At 50.7% G+C, this 21,132-nt stretch overlaps 1 long non-coding RNA gene across 1 annotated transcript; it reads right to left on the minus strand.

The window, feature by feature from the left end:
- Positions 1 to 7,799: 7,799 nt before the first annotated feature.
- Positions 7,800 to 19,500, minus strand: LOC144163295 (uncharacterized). The gene is made up of 3 exons (XR_013320879.1): positions 19,391 to 19,500; positions 11,320 to 11,589; positions 7,800 to 8,484 (listed from the first exon to the last, which is right to left on the minus strand). It is a non-coding gene; the product is annotated as an uncharacterized LOC144163295 (long non-coding RNA).
- Between the last annotated feature and the right edge of the window lie 1,632 nt (positions 19,501 to 21,132).

The raw sequence follows: 21,132 nt of genomic DNA on the forward strand, positions 1-21,132 counted from the left end.
GGAGTTGTCCTTCAGCATATTGTTGGGCATGAGCATGCTGCGTGGAAGAGGGTGGCTGTTTTCTCACGTTTAGCACAGTTTTATGTTAGTGTACTATAGAAGGATTTTACCGAACCTCTTCGCAGGACTTTCAAGGCTTTTGAGAACGTTGCCGTAATATATGGACCCTTTTTTAGTCAGGTGACGCAATACTGGCCGGTGCTTACGTTCCTGAAGGAGGGGCTTTTTTATATGGTGGCGTCAGAATTATGGGGTATGTGGATTAGCATGAGCATGCTTCTGTGTCGAATCCCACTTTCCCTTCATGGTCCCTCGTTGCCGGGTGCCCTTGTGATTTCAGATTACTTCATCGTGAATGGGACAACCTTTCTGAAGCGTGCAGGTATTCCATCTGCCAAAACTCTAATCGCCTTTTGAGTGTTGGTAAAGATGTTTAATCTTCAAGGCGGTAGTTCCGCTAGGGGTATATCCAATAGGGTGGTTCCACATTCCACTTCTTCCTTTACTGCTAACGATTGTACAAACGGTAGTCCCCTACGAAAATTGTTGCCAAGGTATTTCACACATCTCGGAGTTAGTGTATACAGCGTTGTCATGTTTTTTGCACTTTCCTGGAAGGAATTTGATCTTGGCATGTCGCGGGAATTCGGGTCAAAGGAACTTGTGTCCAGTTTTTCCGGTGGGGGACACGTTTGAAGAAGGTCGCTGGATTGGTGACAAGTACATGATGTCGTCAATGAAGTCGTTTCTCCTGTACGAACGCCCGTCTTGAATTTGTTTTCTCCATGCGCTTTTTTGTGCTAGGAGAGCGGCTTTTCTGATTTATTATAAAGACCCAGTTCGGGGCCTTTCGAGGAGCGTGAAATTTGGGGGTTGAAGACTGCCTTAAAACAACCGTCCTGATGACAGTGTCTATTTGGTTTTCTTCGGTGTAGGTAATTTTTGGGTACGGCAAGCTGTACGATGTCTAGCTCATAATATGTGATGCGTGAGTCCCTGCCACGTTGAAATCTCCCACCACCACAACAGGTATGTCATCGGTAGCGGCATTAAGCCCTGCTGTGCGTGCATGCAGCCCCCCCCCCTAATCACCCCAACCCCTGTATGCCTAAACCGACAATGGGGGATAGAGGCCTAATTAGGCGTGAAATACACTGGCGAATGGAGCGAGAAAGACTTTATGTGCGACCCGACTAAGATCTATTATTTTTCTTCTGCCAGAAAAACTACAACCAGCTGGTCAACGAGGGCAGCCGACACGACAATGTTTCTCAGAATGGCTTTCAAGCTAAAGAAGAAATGTGCTCAGGCAGGCGTTACGACGGGGCAAGTTGCTTTCAACCGGCAGGGGTGCGCAGCTAGTGGGCGAGGTGGAATTTAGCGCGGCCACGGCCTCGGCTACATTCTTGCCGGCGGTGGTGGAGGCGGCTTTCGGAAGTCTGAAAGCCCATTCGCACTGTTGTTGATTCTCCGCAATCACCTTACAACGGCAATACGGCCGCTGTCAGCCCACAGCCCAAAGTGTGAAAGCGGCTTTAGTGGTGGTGATGGGAATAATCATTGTAACAACCGTTGTAAAAGAGGGGTCGGCTGTGGCGAGGAGGAGCTCCGGAGCCGCGCCGAGTCAACCTGCTTCACCGGAAATAAAACTTGAGGGGGGGGGAGGTGGGGGGGGGGTTGAAGGATGAGACGTATAATGCTGTACAGTAAAAACGCTATCGCGTTTAAATCTTCCGGTATAGGATTTCCTTCGCCTCGCTGCCCGCTGCCCGTCGTGTCCGCCAGCGCCATCTCTCGGGCCCCGACGTCCCCAGGTCTCGCGGCCGCACGGAAGGCGAGGAGGGCAAGGGAAGGGAGCCCATGGCGAGGGGCTCCGGGCGACACCCCCTAGGCCAGAAGGTGTCGTGCCAAGGCGCTCCCCACATATCTCCCCCCCTCAAACACGGGATACGGGTCCATCATTGAAGATCGCCCTCGGGGTTCTAGTGCACCAGGAACCGCTGGTCGGCGCCTGGGGCCGCCCTGTGCGGCTGTGGGTACGCTGGCACCTGCCGAAGTGTGGCAGCATGCCGCTCTGTCGCCATCGCCACCATGTAGGCGCTCGCGGGAGCGCATTCTCGGCTACCCGATGCAGGATTCTACCGAACGGCCAGGCTCCTCTCGACAGCGCCCCGGTGTCCCGATCTCCGCTGCTCTGCGCCGGAACCGGAGACGCCGTGATGAGCCCGGGGCAAACCCGGTTGACGGGCGCCCGCAGCCCCAGAGAGAGCTGTAGGCTCTGCGCCCACCGGCGCCTCCACGCCAGGGTTACAGCTCCGCGATGAGCTCAGCAGGCCTCCAACCCATGAACACGACTCCGCCGTGGACCAGCAGGCGAACCGCAGCCGCCTCACATCTCCGAAGGGCAGTAGGACCCCCGGACCGTGGCAACAGCTCCCGGGTCGCACCGGGAGGGCCCGCTGTCGGCAGGCCCAGGCTGGCATCGTAACGGCCAGGCACAAAACCACGCCTTGCACCACCGCACAGGCGGCGCGATGAAACTTGAAGCGGTGAATGTTGCGCTGCGGGTTGCTCCGTGGTAGAACCACGTGAGACCCGGACCCGTGGGGGGTAGACACTACAGCACCCTCAGGTCGTAACGATGGGTGCGAACTCTATCGCCGGCCGTTCTGTCTTCAGTAGCGGGACTCAAACCTTCTGGTTCCGCTACCACCTGTTCGTCATCGCCAGTGCGAACGTGATAGACCTTGAGATCGCTAACGTGCACAGGACCCACCAGCTCGTCGCTTTCAAGCGACTGCATCTCATACGTGAGCAGAGTCGTCTGCGCCGTAATTCTGTATGGCCCTTGCCATTTGTGTGCGAGCGCTGCAGTGAAACCGCGTGCAGCGTTGCTGAGTGGGTGTGTTCTCCTTAGCACTAGGTCACCGATGTTGTACACAAGGTGATGACGGCCTTTGTTATACTGCTCGGCTTGCTCCATGCGCGCCACGTCGAGGTTCTCCTGAGCCGTGCGTTGCGCTGCCCAAAGGCGTTCCCGGAGCCTATAGCCGCGTACTGCGACAGAGAAGGGGCGTTACCCGCGGCCGCGTACAGCAGTGCATTTTCCATTGGAAAAGCGATTTCTCTACCGAAATTTAGGTAACCCGGTGTCAAACCTGTTGACCTATAGTCGCGAAAGCCAGCTCAGGCAAACGCGCGTCCCAGTCCTTATGCTCCTTGGTTGTCGCAACCACCATGCACTTCAGGTTCCTTTTCATCCTCTCAGTGATGTTGCTCTGAGCATGATAATGACTCGTTTTCCTGTGCCGAATGTGCAGCGCTCGACAACAGTCTGAAAAAAATTTGCTTGTGAAATACGAAGCATTGTCAGTGATCAGGTCGGAGGGGAAGCCGAAACGAGTGAATGTCTCCAACAGCTTCTCTACGATCCGCTCCGACGCTAGCTTTCTAAGGGAAAACAACTCCACCCACTTAGAAAAGTGGTCCGTTACAACCAGGATGAACTGATTTCCTCGCGCGGATCTTGGGAGGGGTCCCATTACGTCACACGCTACGATCTGCCGTGGGTAGCTGCTTTCCACCGGCTTCATGAAACCCACAGGCTTCCCAGCGCGCGGCTTCGCTACCTGGCAAACAGGGAAAGCGCGGGAATAGCTCATTACGTCTCTCCTCATGCCTGGCCAGGTCGCGACACGGCATAACTTGTCGTAATCGTAAGTCTTACTGCCGCTGCCATGTCCTGCCAGCGGTGAGTCATGAAAGTACCGCATGAACCGCTTCCGCAACTTCCTTGGGACCACACACTAAAAATGTTTACGCCCAAAAGGGTGCTTCAGCTTGTCGCCGCAGGAGCACCATAAAAACTGAATATTTTACACCCTGTAGGGTGCTTGGATTCTGTCGCCGCAGGAGCACCCTTTCTGAAGCACCCCAGAAGACCGGTGCCTTATAACACCCTTTTCGGCCTAAAAGTATCCTAGGGTGCTACTTAGCACCCCAATCTGTAGGAGCATCTTCTGCAAAAGCACCCACGTAAAGGGGTGGGTACAAAAAGGGTGCGTCATCCTCGGTTCACAAATGGTGCAGCAGGTGTGAGACCACATATTGCACAATATCACACACGAAAATGGTATGAAACATTCGTGTTTTCCAAGCTCGGTTCTGTGAGACATTCCATTGAAGCTCAACGTCAGCTGATAATTTCCTTGAACTTGTGTCATCAATTGTTAAAACATCAATTTAAAGAGTCAGGAGCCACATCTCAGTACAGAGTTATAACTTTAGAGGTAGTTGATAATCCAAAACTTCGTAAAAAACAATTATATGTTGACTTTGCCGAACTGCAGTACACATCTTTCGAGCTTCACTGCACAGCCTAACCATGCTGTGCAGTGAAAGCAATTAGGTGTGCAACACTTCAACCACACAAAACTTCCTTGAACCTTAAAACCCTTGGCTTCTCAGTATTGCATCAAACTTCCACTCAAGGTAGCTACCTGCAATGTATAGTGCCTTATTCTTGAGCTGAGCAGGAAGGTTCAATATGAAGGACGACCAAATGCAAAATGTATAGTTTCCTCCGTAATGCGGCTCATTATATAGTTCCCTCCGTACTGCGGCTCATAATCTACTAATAAAATTTGGGTACCCAAGCCATTTCTTTTCGTTCGCATTATTCTTTTTGCTTTACGAAAAAATATTCATATGGTACAGCACTTGCAAGGTTTGGTGGTATATGAAGTTTTATGAGCATACTTTTAGACTAAATGACCCCACATAGCAATAACAAGAACTGCAAACATCACAGAACAATGCATACAAGTTCCCTGGTGAAGCCCATGGTTGAAATGTAATGTCATTGTTCATAAAACATTATTCTATCATGAGGCTAGCTTGTACATGGTGCCTTGCATTATGTCCCTGCCGGTGGATGTGGGGTCATTTGTCACTGTTGCAAATGAAAAGCCAACAGCCAGGGCCCATTAGTTTTTGGCTAGTATTACGAGGTGCCTCACGGCAAGCATTCTACGTCGATAGACTTTTTTAGAGTTGACTAGAACTGAAATCAGCAAAAGATTCTCTACGAAACATTCAGTCTATCCGCAGCTTTAGGGTTTGCTAATTTCCATACTTGGGTTTCTTCTGCCTTTCTTAACAACATTTTTCTTTTGATAAGAAGGTGCATAACCAAAAGCAAAAAGCTTTTCTATAAACCTTTGGTAGCTATATAATTGTTACAAAATATTTTACTCTAAATATGGCAGCTTAAACGGAGAATATTTGCATTTAAAAACATTAAAATAAGTTTAAATTGATCATAAATGTTTAGCTCTTTTTACGCAAAACTGTACATGGGATATGAAGTGCACCACAAGGAGGGCTTTGGATTAGCTTTAGCAAATTTGGGACATTTAAGGTGCACTGAAATCTCTACACATGCGCTTTTTCACTTTCTGTATCCACCAGGAAAATGGCTGCCAATTTAGACAGCGTTTCTAAATAGTAGTTGACGTGCATTTTAAAATAATCTCAAACATTATAGCCACAAAATTAATTTTTACAAGTTGTAGACATTGCCCATTACACCAGACGTTGGACTACACTGTCAAGAGCTTTGACATCTACAATGACGTCTACAAAGCAACTTATACTGGTAGAATGTTTCATACCATAATTACTGTGTGTTCAGAGCTCACGTTTGAAGTATGGATACTGCTGCTTCAGCAAGAACCGAGGACGAGCACCCTTCCTGGTTCTGAAAAAAAAAATAACAGAGGAAATGCCTTAAGCAGGATTCTGAAACAGGGTTGAAAGAAACAAGAATGAACAAGAAATTCTTTCAAAACATGTAAAGCAATGCAAACAAATATTTATTTCAACTTCATTTCTACAAAAGACCACCTCATGAAGACTGGTGATGGGGTATTGGCTCAAAAAAAGAGCAGAGAGCACTTATATAAATGCTACAGGGAGCCTTCGCAGCCGAAAATTGTTTGAGCACCTAAACTAGTCACTGTTCAACAAACTCATAAAAAATGTTTGAATGCATAAAAAACCAGTGGTAAATACAGAAAACAGTTAAAACAGAATGACGGCACAAGTTTGTCCCGTCGTTCTCTTCTGTGTGTTGTGTTTTCCTATGGTTTTTCATCCATTCAAACATGTACCAGCTAGCCCAGTCCAACGCCTTGGTATCATAAAAATATGGATAATCAATCCTTACAGACAGTTGAAAAAAAAAGAAAGTATAAAGTAGGTGACAAAATTAAAACGACAGCAAATTGGTTGGCTTTTAATTTTAAATGATAATATAAAAAATAATGGCATGAATGAAAGTGAGCAGCACGCGAAGTACCTTGTTGCTAGCCCGACATTCCACTTTGAAGCAAAATGTCCGCTTTCAACACTACATAGGCTAAACATGCAATGAGGCATTCCTTTAGGCACACAAAATATACCATAATTGTTAAAAAAGCTACGAATTAGTTGAAAAAACCTGACCACAACAAATTGGAATTAGTGACTAGATACAGTTTCATAAATACACAGCGACATCATATAAAAATATATGGTTCCATTACAAAGATTGATCATAACGAAAATTCAGGACTACATTTATTAGACTGGCATCAATGTGCAAAGCAGCTTAATGAAGGAAGACGGTCTTCACTAAAAACATGTTAATATTGAGAGCTCATGTGCTTCCGTGCAAGTTGGGTGTGTAAACCCACTGACATCTTAAAGGGACCCCGCAACACTATTTGAGCAGTGCAAGTAAACCGGCGCGACATTTAGATTACACCCTCAGGAATACCTGAGCCAAATATTACACGTGTACGTGAAGCGGTAACCGCGCAAATCGCTGTGAAAGACGCGGAAAAATCAACCGCGCTCCTTTCTATTTTCACCATTATGCAGCTCAATCGCGGCCCGAGGGACGTCACTCGGGCCGCGCTGTTGACGTCACAGTTAAAATGATCAAAATGGCAAAAAAGATCTTGTCCTTTCGTGTTTCCGGTGCAATCCGCTGCCGTCGGTGGCGCTGTGCACTAAACTCATCTAGGTCACAACGTCTGGCAACCTGCTTGGTGTTTGTCTGTGGTGTTTGTGGTTCGAAAAATGGCGTACAGCGAGTCTGCGCGAGCGCTTGCGAGCGTATGAGTTGCCCTGTTTCGAGCAAACGGAGTTCCGTCGACGGCGCGTACTGTGGCTGTGAACGTTTCCGCGGGTGTACCGTGACTAAACTGTATACCGTGATGGTGGGGTGGCTCCGGGGGACCGCCGCCGGCTCTTTTCCTGACTTTGCGGCGAGGAGTGTCCGTATACGGGTCGAAACCCATGTCTGCGCTCGCCGCTTCGAGCCGCGCTCGCAGAGCTGGGTCCATTGCACGACGAAACGCACGGTAGCGAAAGCAGGAATCCGAAAACACAACAGTCGGATAACCCACATGAAGGCAACTATGCCTGAATTGCCGCACCGCTCCTTCCGCACCGGAAACGAGCGACTCCGCGTTGCCGAGATAACGAGCAAACCTGCCGGCCCATGACATACCCAAAGCTCCGAAAGAGAACGTCACGAGGCTCCCCCCTCTCCGGGAGAGAGCGCGCAGCCTTGGCCGCGTAGTCCACGCTGAGTTGAGAGGGAACAATTATGCGCGATTTTTCATCGCGCGTATCTACGGTGATACTGAACGGATTTTAATAATTCTTGCGGCAGGAGATTCCTGAGACAATAAACTTTATCCAAACATGCATTCGAAACTGTCGGTTGTAAGTGTTGCAGGATCCCTTTAACTAACCCGCCTGAATCATCACTTTATAGACATTGAGGAATTTTACGTATTGGTTTGTTGTAGCGAGCTGTCTAGTTTATTTCCCTATTTTTCTTGGTATTTCGTGTTTAATTCTAAATTTGGTGACTAGATAGCTTTTACTATGGTCATGCAATGGTGACAACGAATATTTGATTTTACTTTAAAAAAAATTCAGTTTTGTTTTATTGCTCACTAGCCAACGATCTGAAATATCAGAGGCGCTTAAAACGTATGTTGGCATTTCCTTCCTGCACTGTAGTACAACTAATCATGACTTTTACCATAATTTGTACACAAATCGTAATATTTGGAAAGTATTCAGCCGAATGAAAATGTCATTTCAGAAGCATGCACAATCAACAAGGCGTCAATGACTCTCACGACATGGTCCACTTGTTTCTGTCACAAATAACCTGAGTGCAGACACATTCCACCGAAGACGAAGGTAACATGCCCTCTTGGGTGATGAATATTTAAAAAGCCTTACGAGTAAATTTGCTGCTGAGCACGTGAAATTGTGGTATTAAAACAAAAGATCCCTCTGCGGCATCTTTCACTTGGAGGAGCGCTTGACCAGAAACTTTGAGAAGCTGGAAAATGCTCCATGAGCCGCTCCAGCCAGCAGAAACGATGCAGGACACAAGTTGGTAGGCGGACCGTTGGCATCCTGCGATTGTGAAGATATTTTTGTTTAGTAGATGCTCTCCTTTTTGTACCACTGTTTATTTCACCTTTAACAAGCAGCTGAACTTCTTAACGTTTGCATAATAAAATGCTGCAATGCGGAACAGTTAGCAGGGTTACCTCAATTTTGCTTTTCTACGAATTACACAATGTAGGTAATCTGCACACAACTACAATCAAACTACAATTTTCACCTACTTCACTGCTAACATCAGCGTTTGACTGCTCAAGCACAAATACAGGTTAGACATGTGAGCAATCTGCTAAACTTATCCCCACAAACTGAACAATCAGGCATCAGAAATCGGCAAGGAAGGAGGTGCCACCTTTAAATGACACTTTTTTCGTTCAAAACATAAACAACACCTGGAAGCTTGAAGCGTGAGAGGGGTTTTTTCACGCTGACAATGTCAGAACATAGCTTGCTAGTGGGCACGTGCACGATGTGCACCATGTGTTTCTTGAAAATGCGTGCAAAAGCTTGATTAATGTGTAGGACGAGAATTGCAGCACGTTTTGAGACAGGCCTTGTGGACGCTTCTGCCTGCTAATGTCAATGCGGATTCCTGCTAGTCGCCCTCTTCGCTTATTTCTGAATATAATGCTTTAGGCAGCCACAAGGACTGCATCAAAACGCGCAGCAATTACCTACGTCCCACACATCGGTGAAACTCTCGCACACATTTTCAAGAAACGCAGTGCATACATCGTGCATTTGCCCACTAGCAAGCTGTGTTCTGACATTGTCAGCATGAAAGACCCCCTCTCACGCCCCAAGCTTCCGGGTATTGTTTATTAGATTCCATGCGCTGAATGCAAATCAGTGTACATTGGCGAAACGGGCAATCTGCACAGAAGTATAACGCAGCACTGGAACGAAGTGAACAAGGGCCATGCAAAAACAAGTCCACTGGCAGAGCACCGTGAGAGGACGGGACACGTGGTCGACTGGAACAAGACAAAATTACTGACAACTGAGTGCAATCTATCTTCTCGATTACTGCTCCAGTCCCTCATCGTTCAGACGACACCCAACATTATCAACAGAATGGATGGCAATCTGTGCCATATCTATGCAAACTCATTGCGCTGCGTAATGCCCAATATATAGCTTCGTTTTCCACGACACATGCTCACCGTGAACAAGCACCAAACCGTTAAATGGCTTTCTTGATTTGGTCAGTGACCTACGTTTCATCACTGCAATAATGCTTTTACCTGCCTACACGGCATTCCGTCAAACACTGGACTACACCACATGAGCCATTGCCGTTCTTAACCTGCACCAGAGTATATAACCTTTCAATACTGCTATGAGATAGACCCATAAACGCACTTCAATATGGCCTTTATATTTAGCTCTTGGAAACATTATGTATAATTTCACCTTTATGTTGCAGCTGCTGCAGCAGCTGGTAATATACCAAAAACATGAAAAAAACGGTGGTTTAACACGCCAAAGCTACACTTGGGATATGGGGAGCACTGTAGGGGAAGGCTTCGCATTAACTTTGACCACCTGGGTATTTTTGTGCGCACTGAAATCTCAAAACACGGGCGTCTTTACGTGTTGCCTCCATCTGAAAAGTGGCCACACCAAGCGGTATCTAATCGGCATTCGCCTCCACAGCACACCACCTTAGCCACTGCAGTGGGTTAAACATATGAAATAAAGCTGAGTTTTGGAGTGCAAATGAAAATATTAATAACACGTCTTATTTTCCCAATCGATATACCTTTTGAAATCCACCATGCAATCCCCGCTCCCCTACCGGCCTACCAAAACACCTTTGTCTCAAGAGGTAATCAGGCTGTTGTTAATGAAGTAAGTCTTTACAATTCGAGACTTGCCACCGTTAAAGTCATGCACTTTGTTTTAGAGATAAGGGACATTAGCCATTTGCAGCACCAGGAGTTAATTGTGTTAAGATCAGAGTGAAAGCATTGACGGTAGTAGTTGAAAGAAATTGTGTGATAAATTACAACATCATCTGCAAATAGACCTACATGGGAGGATATGCAACATGGAAGATAGACAGGACCAAGCAACCTGCCTGGGGGGACAACAAAGTGGCACGAGCAAAAGAAGTATATAGTTATTATAAGTAAACTGCATTTGAGAAGAATGAAAATCTTTCGCTCAAGGGAGGACATTAAGGTGAAGTTTGAGAAGTAGTCTGTGGTGTGCAATGCGATTGAATGCTTTAGAAAAATCGAGAAAAACTACCGCAGTTTGTAAGCCTGCGTCAATGGATCAATGTAGATTGTGAACAAATCCTGAAAGTTGTGTTTCTCAAGTAACCCTTGTGAAAACCGTGGTGATACTCGAATGTGATATTGTGATTTTATAAATAATTAGCGACCTGAGAGTGGATGAAATGTTTCCCGGCCATGCATATGGTGCTTGTTAGGGAAATTTAATGGTGAAGTACCGTCTCCTGATTTAAAGATTGGTGCTACCTCGACTATCTTCCAACCATTGAGAATAGTGCCTGTCATGAGAGACTGCGAAAAAAGCGGTCAGAATTCTACAGACTGCGGGATGTACTTTTCGGTATAGTATGATTAATACCAGTGTGATCTGAAGTACACCAGTTTGTATTGTAAGTTCAACACCATATCGAAAGATCCTTAATCTTTGCTTGGCTTGATTACATAGGAATACTTGCTTCAAAGTAAGTTCAATTTCTCTTCTTGCCCTTTAGTCATCGGCCCCAGATTCTCTTCAATATGTCTGCTAAGCAATGACACGCTCCAAACGCACAGCACTGCTAACAGGTATACATCATGGCAGGTTCCACAACATGCAATAACTAACCTGAAAGTACATAATCGGTGGGTGCACCGATATGGCAGCAGTGCCTGGATCGATGTGTCGAGCAAATGCGCTGACTTCTGAACGGGTGGTCCAAGCGGCCAGATGATGGATGAATGACCATTCCTGGCGGCAAATCGTACGGAGCACCAACAAAAGGCCAGGCAGTACTTGGGTACAGCAGGTGCAGTGTCGGTTGGCCAAGGGAGGCCCTGGCAAAGCCTTTGAAACTGGACTGGAAGGCAGCTGACCCAAGACAGCCAGCAGCAGCACCTGTAGGTGCATAATCTGTGAGTGTGCTGACACTTGTTGAAATACAAGAGCACACTTAAAGCACGAATGCTTACATCAAGTAGATTTTTAATCATTTAAAGACAATGTCTCGTTCTTCTCCAATTCGCCTCCTTGCGAGGCGGGCGTTGGTGACCCTTGGAGTTCCTGCCAGCCCTGTGCTGCGTTTAGTGCAGCGCTGCGGCTGTGATGAAGGCGACGACCCGTTGAGACGAAACAAAAACTTGTATTTACACTTTTTACAGCTGGTTACAAAGAGGATACATTGAGGCCGTTGGTCGCTATGTGCCCGCGGCACCCCGTCAGAGACGAGCCACAACTCAACCCGGTCTGTCCGATGAGCGCATGCTTGCAATCGAAGAAACCTCGCATCCGGGGGAGGAGGTCGCGCTCGCTCCGACCGCGTTCCCACGCACCTGCACTGTGGCGGGCCCTTCGTCCAAGGGCGCGCAACCATACGCGCCACTCAAACCAAACGCACGTGCACAACGATATCCGACGCCTCAACCTAGCGCTAGCTTCGGCCCGGCCGCACACTGCATCCGCCGCGCGAAATACGAAGCGCGGTCATCCACCCAGCAGCTCCCTCGACTGCCTCCATCTGGCACGCAAGGCCGAAACACGGCGCTCAAGGGGGGGGGGGGGGGGGCTCTACGCCCGCGAGGCCGTTGCCCTGTTGCCTGCCTGGGCATGAAATTAGGGCAATAATGACGGGATCACCCGACCCTTACACGCCCTTCCCAAGATAAACATAAGGGCCCAAAGGCCTCTTATGGAGATCCCAACAAGACACAGATAATCGCGACAACCGCTCCCTTAAAACTGAATCAGAAAAGATGAACACAACACGGAGCAAACCCGACAAAATTCCCCACGGTCACTTTCCAAGACAACACAGGCACTTGTCCATAAGCATAGTGTCCACTCAGGAAAAGCGCGTCACCGTACAGAAAACAACACACACGCACACACACTCTCGTGTCAAACAAACACCCATGCAAAGGTCGTTTTCAGGCTGATGGGTCCTCTGCAAGTTCGAGCGTTCACGGTATTCTTCTCCGCCGTGAGACCCCTCACTTCTCTTTGAGTGGGTCCTTCTCGCCGCCCGCCAGGCCACCAACACTGCCACCCGCTTCCCAACATGCGTTAGGTACTCTGGACAAAGCGTCCGCGTTTGAATGGTCGCTACCCTTTCGGTGCTGTACAACATTATAGCGCTGCAGCGCTAGTGCCCAACGAGTCAACTTTGCGCCCTGCGGCATGGACAAAGTGAGGAAGGAAAGGGGGTTGTGGTCGGAGATCACCGTCACCTGGGCGCCGAAGAGCTAAATGTCAAACTTTTTAAGCCCCCAGATCACCGCAAATGCCTCCCTCTCTATGGTCGACCATCGAGCTTGAGTGGGCGTGAACTTATGGCTCGCGAACGCTATGGGACGCTCGGAGCCATCCTCGGCGCGCTGGGACAAACAGGCACCCGCCGCGAAAGCCGAGGCGTCGGTGGACAACAAAAACGGCGCGTCCGGCTTCGGTGTTGCTAGCGCTGTCGCCTCGCAAAGTGCTGCTTTGAGTCCCTGGAACGCGCTGTCAGCTTCGGCCGACCACGGAATCTTGTTTGGAATTCCCTTCCCGGTCAGTTCCGTAAGCGGCCTCGCCACCTCAGCATAGTTGGGCACGTAACTTCGGTAGTAGCCGCACAGTCCGAGGACGCTGCGCAGCTCCCTCTTAGTCGTTGGCTCTTTAAGCCCCCGTATTGCAGCCAACTTGTCCGGGTCCGGCGCGTGCGCTCCCGAACCGACAATATGCCCTAAGTAGCGTATGGACCCTCGGGCGACCTGACACTTCTCGAGTTTCACCTTGAGCCTCGCCCGGTCTAACGCCGCGAAGACCGCCCTTAAATGCTGTACGTGCTCGCTCAGGGTCTCACTGAAACCGCTATGTCGTCCAGATACGCACAGGCGTACTCAGAGTGCGGGTGGAGCAGCTCATTCATGGCCCTCTGAAACGTTTGAGCCGCGTTTTTGAGGCCAAAAGGCATGACTTTCCACGCAAACTGCCCCCGATGGCACGTGAAGGCGGTGAGTGATCGAGCCGCTGGCGCTAGAGGCACTTGCCAGTAGCCTCTTCGCAGGTCCAAAAGGGTAATATAGTTGGCCTGCCCGACGTTCATTATGAGCTCCTGCTGCAGTGTCATCGGATACGCGTCGGACACCGTTCCTGCGTTCAGTCTGCGGTAATCAACGCATATTCTGACTGATCCGTCCCTTTTTGCCACGCACACAATGGAATGCGCGTGTGGGCTCTCGCACGGGAAAATTAAATCCCTATCTAGTAGCTCGTCCAACTGCGCCCCTACTTCTCCCTTTAGAGCTATGGGGATGCGATACGGTTTACACGGTTTTAGCGTGAAGCCCTCCTGCAACACTACATCGTGTTCGCGTACCCTCGCCACCCCCAGTCTGTCGTCGAACAAACCGCTGTACTCCGCAAACACCTTGCGGATCTGACCACTGTCGTTCTTCTCGAGATGACCTAATAAGTTCCCCAACAAGGCCATGTCCGCGGAACCTGCGCCCCCAGATCGGGGCGCGCACTCCACCTCCCCGAACGCCTCATCTTCCTCGAAAGCAACGCCTATCTGCATTACCCTACTGTTATAGGGTCGCAACTTGCTCGCATGTACTAGCCGTCGGTTTCCTTCCGGCATTTCGACAAAGTATGAGTGCTCCCTGTACCGCCCGGTTACCCTACCTGGTCCCTTCCACTTGGGGAACATCTTCCCCGGCCTGTCGTCATCAAACACCAACACTGCGTCCCCCTCCTGAAAGCTCTTGCTTGTCGCCCGCTTGTTGAACTGCTTTGCGTAAGCATTCTGCTGTCTGGATCCTACCAGTTCGGCTGTTTGCGCTGCCTGCTCTAGACGCTCTTTCAGCTCTTTCATGTAAGCGGACGGGGACGGGCCAAGGTCCGCTAACGCAGGCATTTCTCCCGTTAAAGCGCGTTTGACGACAGCTAGCGGTCCGCTAGGCGGCCTACCGTACACCATTTCAAATGGCGACACTCCTGTAGTATCATGCGGGACTTCGCGATATGCCCACAAAAGAAAGGGCACCGCCTTGTCCCAGTCTCTACCTTCCTTTTGGATGGTGTGGTACAGCATGTTCTTAAACGTCCTGTTCCACCGCTCCACAGCGCCGTTGCTCTCCGGGTGGGCCGGAGTCGAAAACCTCGGGGAGCAGCCGAGTCGTTTTAAGAACTCCTGTGTTAACACAGCAGTGAAGTTAGTCCCACAATCGGACGCGATCACTTCGGGTATCCCTGTGCTGCTAAATACCCTCAGTAGGGCGTCGCAAGTCGCCCTAGCGCTCAGAGAGCGGAGACACACTACCTCGGGCCACCGTGTGCACAAATCAATTATGCACAGTGCATATTTGTGCCCTCTACCTGATGGTGGCTGCAGCGGGCCAATGATGTCAACGTTAACTCTCTCAAACGGGTACCTAGGCCTTGCCAGCAGTTCTATCGGGATCCGGTCGGTAGTACGCAAGTCGGATCTTGTCTGACAGGCATGGCAGCTAGCGCAGTAGCGCCTTACGTCTCCTTCGATAGCCGGCCAAAAGAAACTGTACTTTATGCGGGCCTTCGTTTTGCGGAAACCTAGATGACCAGCCCAGTTTGACTCGTGAGCCATTCGCAATACATCGCCTCTACGACTCTCCGGTAGCACCAGTTGCATTACAGCTTGTCCCAGAAGTTTGTCTCGGTGGTACAAAATGCCGTCTACCACGACCATGCGTCCCTTTCCGCGTTTTGCATTTTCCCAGGCAGCTTGCAATGTCGCATCACTCTGCTGCTCGGCCCGAAACCTCTCCGACGAGCTCCTCTCGCCATTCCCGTCGTGAGTTGTTTCACTGCACTGCTCCTCGCTTTCCGCGTCCTGGCCACCCTTTGCTCGCGTTGTAACCTGACCGATTGCAACTTGGACCGACCCCTCTGCGCTCCGCTCATCGTCTACCAGCCTTGCTAGTTCGCCCTCCGTGCGGTCCGCTACGTCGCTCCCGTCTGCCCATACCACCCCTTTCATCTCGGCTCCCGCCCTAAGACGCTCCCACGCCTCTTCCGAGAGCAGACAATCGGTCTGAGAAACCAACCTGTCCGTCAGCGCGCAAAGTATCGGCACCACCTCTTTAATGTCCGAAAACACGCCGACCTCGCGCGTTATCGTCAACGAAACCACCGCGAGCTTTGCCACTACCTTCTCTCCGAATGCGGAAGTCAAGTTGATTGTCCCATGAGGCTCGATTAGCTCCGGTGGCAGCGCGCTTTCTCTGACGACAGTTATCTCCGCTCCCGTGTCCAGAATTGCGTCGATCTTCCTGCCATGGCAGCCCAAGCTCACGGGCTTAAGTTCGCTGTGGCCTGCACACGCTTCATTCGTTGCAACTCTGGCCGACAAGCTATTTCCTTTTCCTTCCGAGGCCCCTGCCGTCAGTTTGTTGACATTGTGCGGGCATTTCGCTTTTAGGTGGTCTCTTGAACCACACCCGAAGCAGGCTTCCCACTTTTTTCGCACGTCGGTGCTCTGTTTCACCGCGCCCGGTTTTGGCGGCGGTCCACTTGAAGTTACTCCCTGCGAGGCCGGTGCATGGCGTACCTTTGTTTCCGGCTTCTTAGCTGCGCCATCCCTTCCCTCTGCATCCTCAAAAGTCTGCAGTAGGCTTGCCAAAGCTGAGGCCTTCTTCCAGCCTTCCCCTTCTTGAAGGGTTACGTAGCGCAGCGCGGACTCGGCTAGGTTATTTTTTAGCTGGTCGGCCACCAGCAGCTCGATCACCTCCTCGAACGACTTCACGTTTCTGGCCTCGAGGTAGAAATGAAGGTAACTCTGGAGTCGCGTCGCGAATTGTCTCCACCCTTCACTCGCGCGTTTCCTCGCCCCAAGAAACCTCCGCTGGTACTCCCCGGCTGACAATTTCAGCTCCTCCAGCACTGTCTTTTTGAGAACCTCATACTCACTATGCTGGGATGGAGTGAGCCGCGTCGAAACAAAGGGAACCTTTTCCGCTATTAGCGGAAAGACAATTTTGCCCCACAACTCCCTCGGCGCGGCGTATGCCTCAAGCGTATTTGCCACGGACTCAAACCAGATCGGCACTTCCGCTTCTGAAGGGAATTTCGGCACTACTCCCGAGACGAGTTTTAAAAAATGCCTGAGTTCGCTGCGTGTGTCCTGTCCGCCTGAGTCGCCGGAGCTCACGCCTGGTTCAGAACTCCTTTTCAGTTTCTCAAGCTCGATCTGCCGCTCGAGTACCAAGCGTCTCTCCTGTTCGATTTTGAGTTCAGTTTCCAATTTTTTCATTTGCATTTCCGCTTCGGACGCCACTGGCTCAGGTGGACTCCGCCCTTCCGCACCTTCATCTTCGTTACCCATGATGGGCTCCCCTCGTTTGTCCGGATTCAAGTGGGCAAAACGCGTGATCATGCGTTTTACGGGCTCTTGTTGGGCGGCAGTGATCGCGACCCAGCGGAAGACAAAAAGGACTCACCCAGTGTCGATCCGATGTGGCCGCCTGTTTCGTCCGCCGTTTCCGCGCGACTGTCCTACTTCTCCCTCAGATTCGGCAGGTCTGCGATGCCTGTTGGCGCTCCTTCGCCTTCGCCGAGGCGGTGTCGTTCACAGTCCGTCGGTCTGCGGTGACTGCCAGCCTCCTTCGCTACCGCGAAGACTCGCCGTCTCCGTCGGCCGCTCCTCCGCAACTCTCCCTGCTGCTCGGCTGTCGCCTGGAGTTTCCGGTTGCCTGCAGGTGCTCCTTCACCTGGCTGCAACCCAGTCGTCGCTCCTCCGTCGGCGTCGTGACGACTCCGGTGCTGTCGATCGCACCCAGCAAGTTCAGGTTAACTCGCCCTTCCCGCTTCGGCCCGTGCTCCTTGGATTGGCAGAGCCCTCCGCCCGTGGCCGATGCGTCTATCCTCCGTTCTCGTTCCGTGGTCGTCTCGCCCAGCAGGATCCTGTCGACTGCGCCAGTAATGTCTCGTTCTTCTCCAATTCGCCTCCTTGCGAGGCGGGCGTTGGTGACCCTTGGAGTTCCTGCCAGCCCTGTGCTGCGTTTAGTGCAGCGCTGCGGCTGTGATGAAGGCGACGACCCGTTGAGACGAAACGAAAACTTGTATTTACACTTTTTACAGTTGGTTACAAAGAGGATACATTGAGGCCGTTGGTCGCTATGTGCCCGCGGCACCCCGTCAGAGACGAGCCACAACTCAACCCGGTCTGTCCGATGAGCGCATGCTTGCAATCGAAGAAACCTCGCATCCGGGGGAGGAGGTCGCGCTCGCTCCGACCGCGTTCCCACGCACCTGCACTGTGGCGGGCCCTTCGTCCAAGGGCGCGCAACCATACGCGCCACTCAAACCAAACGCACGTGCACAACGATATCCGACGCCTCAACCTAGCGCTAGCTTCGGCCCGGCCGCACACTGCATCCGCCGCGCGAAATACGAAGCGCGGTCATCCACCCAGCAGCTCCCTCGACTGCCTCCATCTGGCACGCAAGGCCGAAACACGGCGCTCAAGGGCGGGGGGGCTCTACGCCCGCGAGGCCGTTGCCCTGTTGCCTGCCTGGGCATGAAATTAGGGCAATAATGACGGGATCACCCGACCCTTACAGACAGTAACCTCCAAGGCACTAATAAGAACACTTCCGGAACACCCCAAGTGAAATTTAGGCCACAGTAAGAATGTATTTATTAGACCCACAGGTACTGTGAGTGGGGTATGCATGATATATGCAAAGCTCACTGCTGAGCTAATTTGCATGGAACGCATGCTGCAGCTCATCTGTATCCCTTGTTTTCAATCAGAACTGGTGTGTGATAGTTGAGGCTCCTCCATTTCAATGTCTGAGTTGTATCTGCACGTTCAATTCTCCAATATAAATCGAGTTGAGTGAGTGCCTACTGCTTTCTTGTTAGTCTCTGTATGGCCTGCGGTTTTGCGAAAATGAGAACTTGCGAATTCACTCAATTTTCTGCACTAATCTAAACAATACATATGCCTCTGATATCAAGCCCCAGACTTCCCGAGAGCTACTCTGACGGATTCGGCAGGCGCCTCGTAGGCGTTGTGAGATCTCCCCCACTACCTAGAGACTATGCTAACTCCCTGCGAGACCACATGCACGCATTTCACCTTCAATTTGCACGTATGTGAATTCTTCGCGGCCCGAAGACCGCGAGGCGTACGGTCGCCGGTCTCGCGAGCGCAATAGCTGCGAAGCGCACTGCACGGAATTCGTATAGGGGGGGGGGGGGAGGGGTGGGGGGGAGATTTCACAACACCTACGAGACGCCAGCCAAGGAATCAAGTGTACGCTTTTTCACACGCACTTCCAGGGAACCTCCTGTTCATGTTATTTCTTGGTATACCGCGGGTATTCAAGAGGGAGGACTAATCACAGCGTTGTGCCACTCACGCGAAATTGCGACTGCGATCTGCAACCGCAAAGGCACTGTTTGAGAGACACGTAAACAAACGCCCCGGTGTTAAAGAGCCTTGCGTGATGTGAAATTATTAGCAGCCGTCTACCACAGCGCGAGCATCGTAGCCAAAGTCTAGCTTCAGCGTAAATTGATGCTGACTTCTGCGGAAACGGTGGACTGGGCGCCACACAAGTATACTAACTCACGTAGGCTCTCAGAGCAAACGAGATGGGGGTCTAGCGAATTACTGACCCATAAACACCAGAACTCGTTCCAACCAAATACAGAATAATAAAAAATGCGTACTTACCCGAGCAAAAACGATGTTTCCAACGTACAATTCTCCTTCACTGTCGTCTTCATCTCGCAGACACACGAACACGCTTTGTTCTGATGCAATGTCATCCCCTTTTGACGCGCAGTATTAAGTGCGATGCACTTTATAAGCGACCCTGAATCCGCCGTCTGCATTGCTCCTCCTCCTCTCCCCTAGCAACGGCGCGAGGAGCGGAGAGGAGCGTCTGTAGCAACGGCGCAGCGACGTCACACCCCACGTGACCCGCGCGCGCTCCACCTCCCGCGCCGTGGCTGCGCGCGCCCGCGCCGGCTCCCGCACCGCTCCTCGCGCCGTGACGTCACACTCCCACGTGACCGATCGCTGGCGCCTTTGCGTCTGCTCCCCCTCTCCTCGCGCCGTGACGTCACATGCTCTGCAGCTGGCGCGCCTCTCCCCCCGTTAGGTTTGCACTCACCCTCGGCGCGCGCCTCTCCCCTCGCCTGACAGCTCCCCCTCGCCGGTACTGCGCCTCTCAAGGCGATGGCAGAATTACTACGACGTGTACTCTCGGCGCAAGAAATGCATTCGCACTTCCTCACGATTCCCTTCGGGGAGGTGGGGGCAATTTTTTTTTATCCGGCGATGATCGTTCTTCCGGGGTCCCCATGTTCAACACACGCGTAGGTTGGAAGGGTAGACATCACCCATAAAGCTTTTATAACTATGATTTAAGCTTTAAATAAATAAAACTTATCAAATTACGCCAGCAACCACTCGGCACAAAACGCCATAAAAAAACACAAAAAAGTGAGAGATAGTTGCCGGACTTCAAATGCAGCACGTCTATGTTTGACGAAAGTTGTGTTAGTACTGTAATGTTGGTAATTACCTTTATGCTTTCAAAGTCTGAAATGTGTTTATAACTTAAATTTAAGGTTTTTAAACACAAAAATTGAATACACATAAAGTAATTGACATATATACTGATATTGTAAAGAGGTTTTGACGTTTGTTTTGGTTTTGTTTTCACGGCGGGCTTCTCAAGAGAGAAGGTGCGAGAAAACGAGCTACTTTGGGTTTAGGAAGAGGGCGGTAAATGTCGGCGTGATAGAAAGCAAGGAACAGGCGCTCACCCTGGTCGTAAAAAAAAAGAGCTAATAAAACCCTCACCTAAAAAAACAACAACAAAAAAACGGGTTCGACGAGGAATCGAACCATTGACCTACAGAACACTAAACGGACGCGTTAACTCTTAGCTATGTCGGCGGGCCACCTTCCTCGCGTTCAGGGTGCGTCGGGGCGTCGTATTTCGGTTTGCGCGTGTTAATGGTTGGGCACTATGGGTCGTTGTTGTCCTCGCCTTCTCAGCTACAGCCCAGGTCATGTCGGGTTCGCGTCGCCCCGTGTGGCTGTTGTGTTCGGGAGTCGCATCAGGGTTAGATTGTGTCGTCGCGCTGAGGGGTTGTCGTAGATCATGGTCTTCATCGAATCGTTGCGTCGTTGCAGGGTTTTCATTTTTCGGCCATCGTGCAACTTTACTTCCAGAAGTTGCTGCTTTTGGTTTCCCCTACGTAGGCTTGGGGACCTCCCACGCGTTAAGTAGGCGTAGTTTCGACGGCTTTGCAATCGGTATGGGTAGGGCGACGGCGAGCGGTTGAAGCGCGCTGGACCTCGGTTGGTGATGGACAGGTATTTTTCGATTTCAGTAAGCCACTGGCCGTGTCGGGGGCATGTTGTGTAGACGGAAAACCCTCGCAAACCCGCAAAACGAGCCT

The sequence above is a fragment of the Haemaphysalis longicornis genome, unplaced genomic scaffold (assembly GCF_048455015.1).
Source record: "Haemaphysalis longicornis isolate Haplotype H1 unplaced genomic scaffold, Haemaphysalis longicornis Haplotype H1 scaffold_1, whole genome shotgun sequence".
NCBI classification, from domain to species: Eukaryota; Metazoa; Arthropoda; class Arachnida; order Ixodida; family Ixodidae; genus Haemaphysalis; species Haemaphysalis longicornis.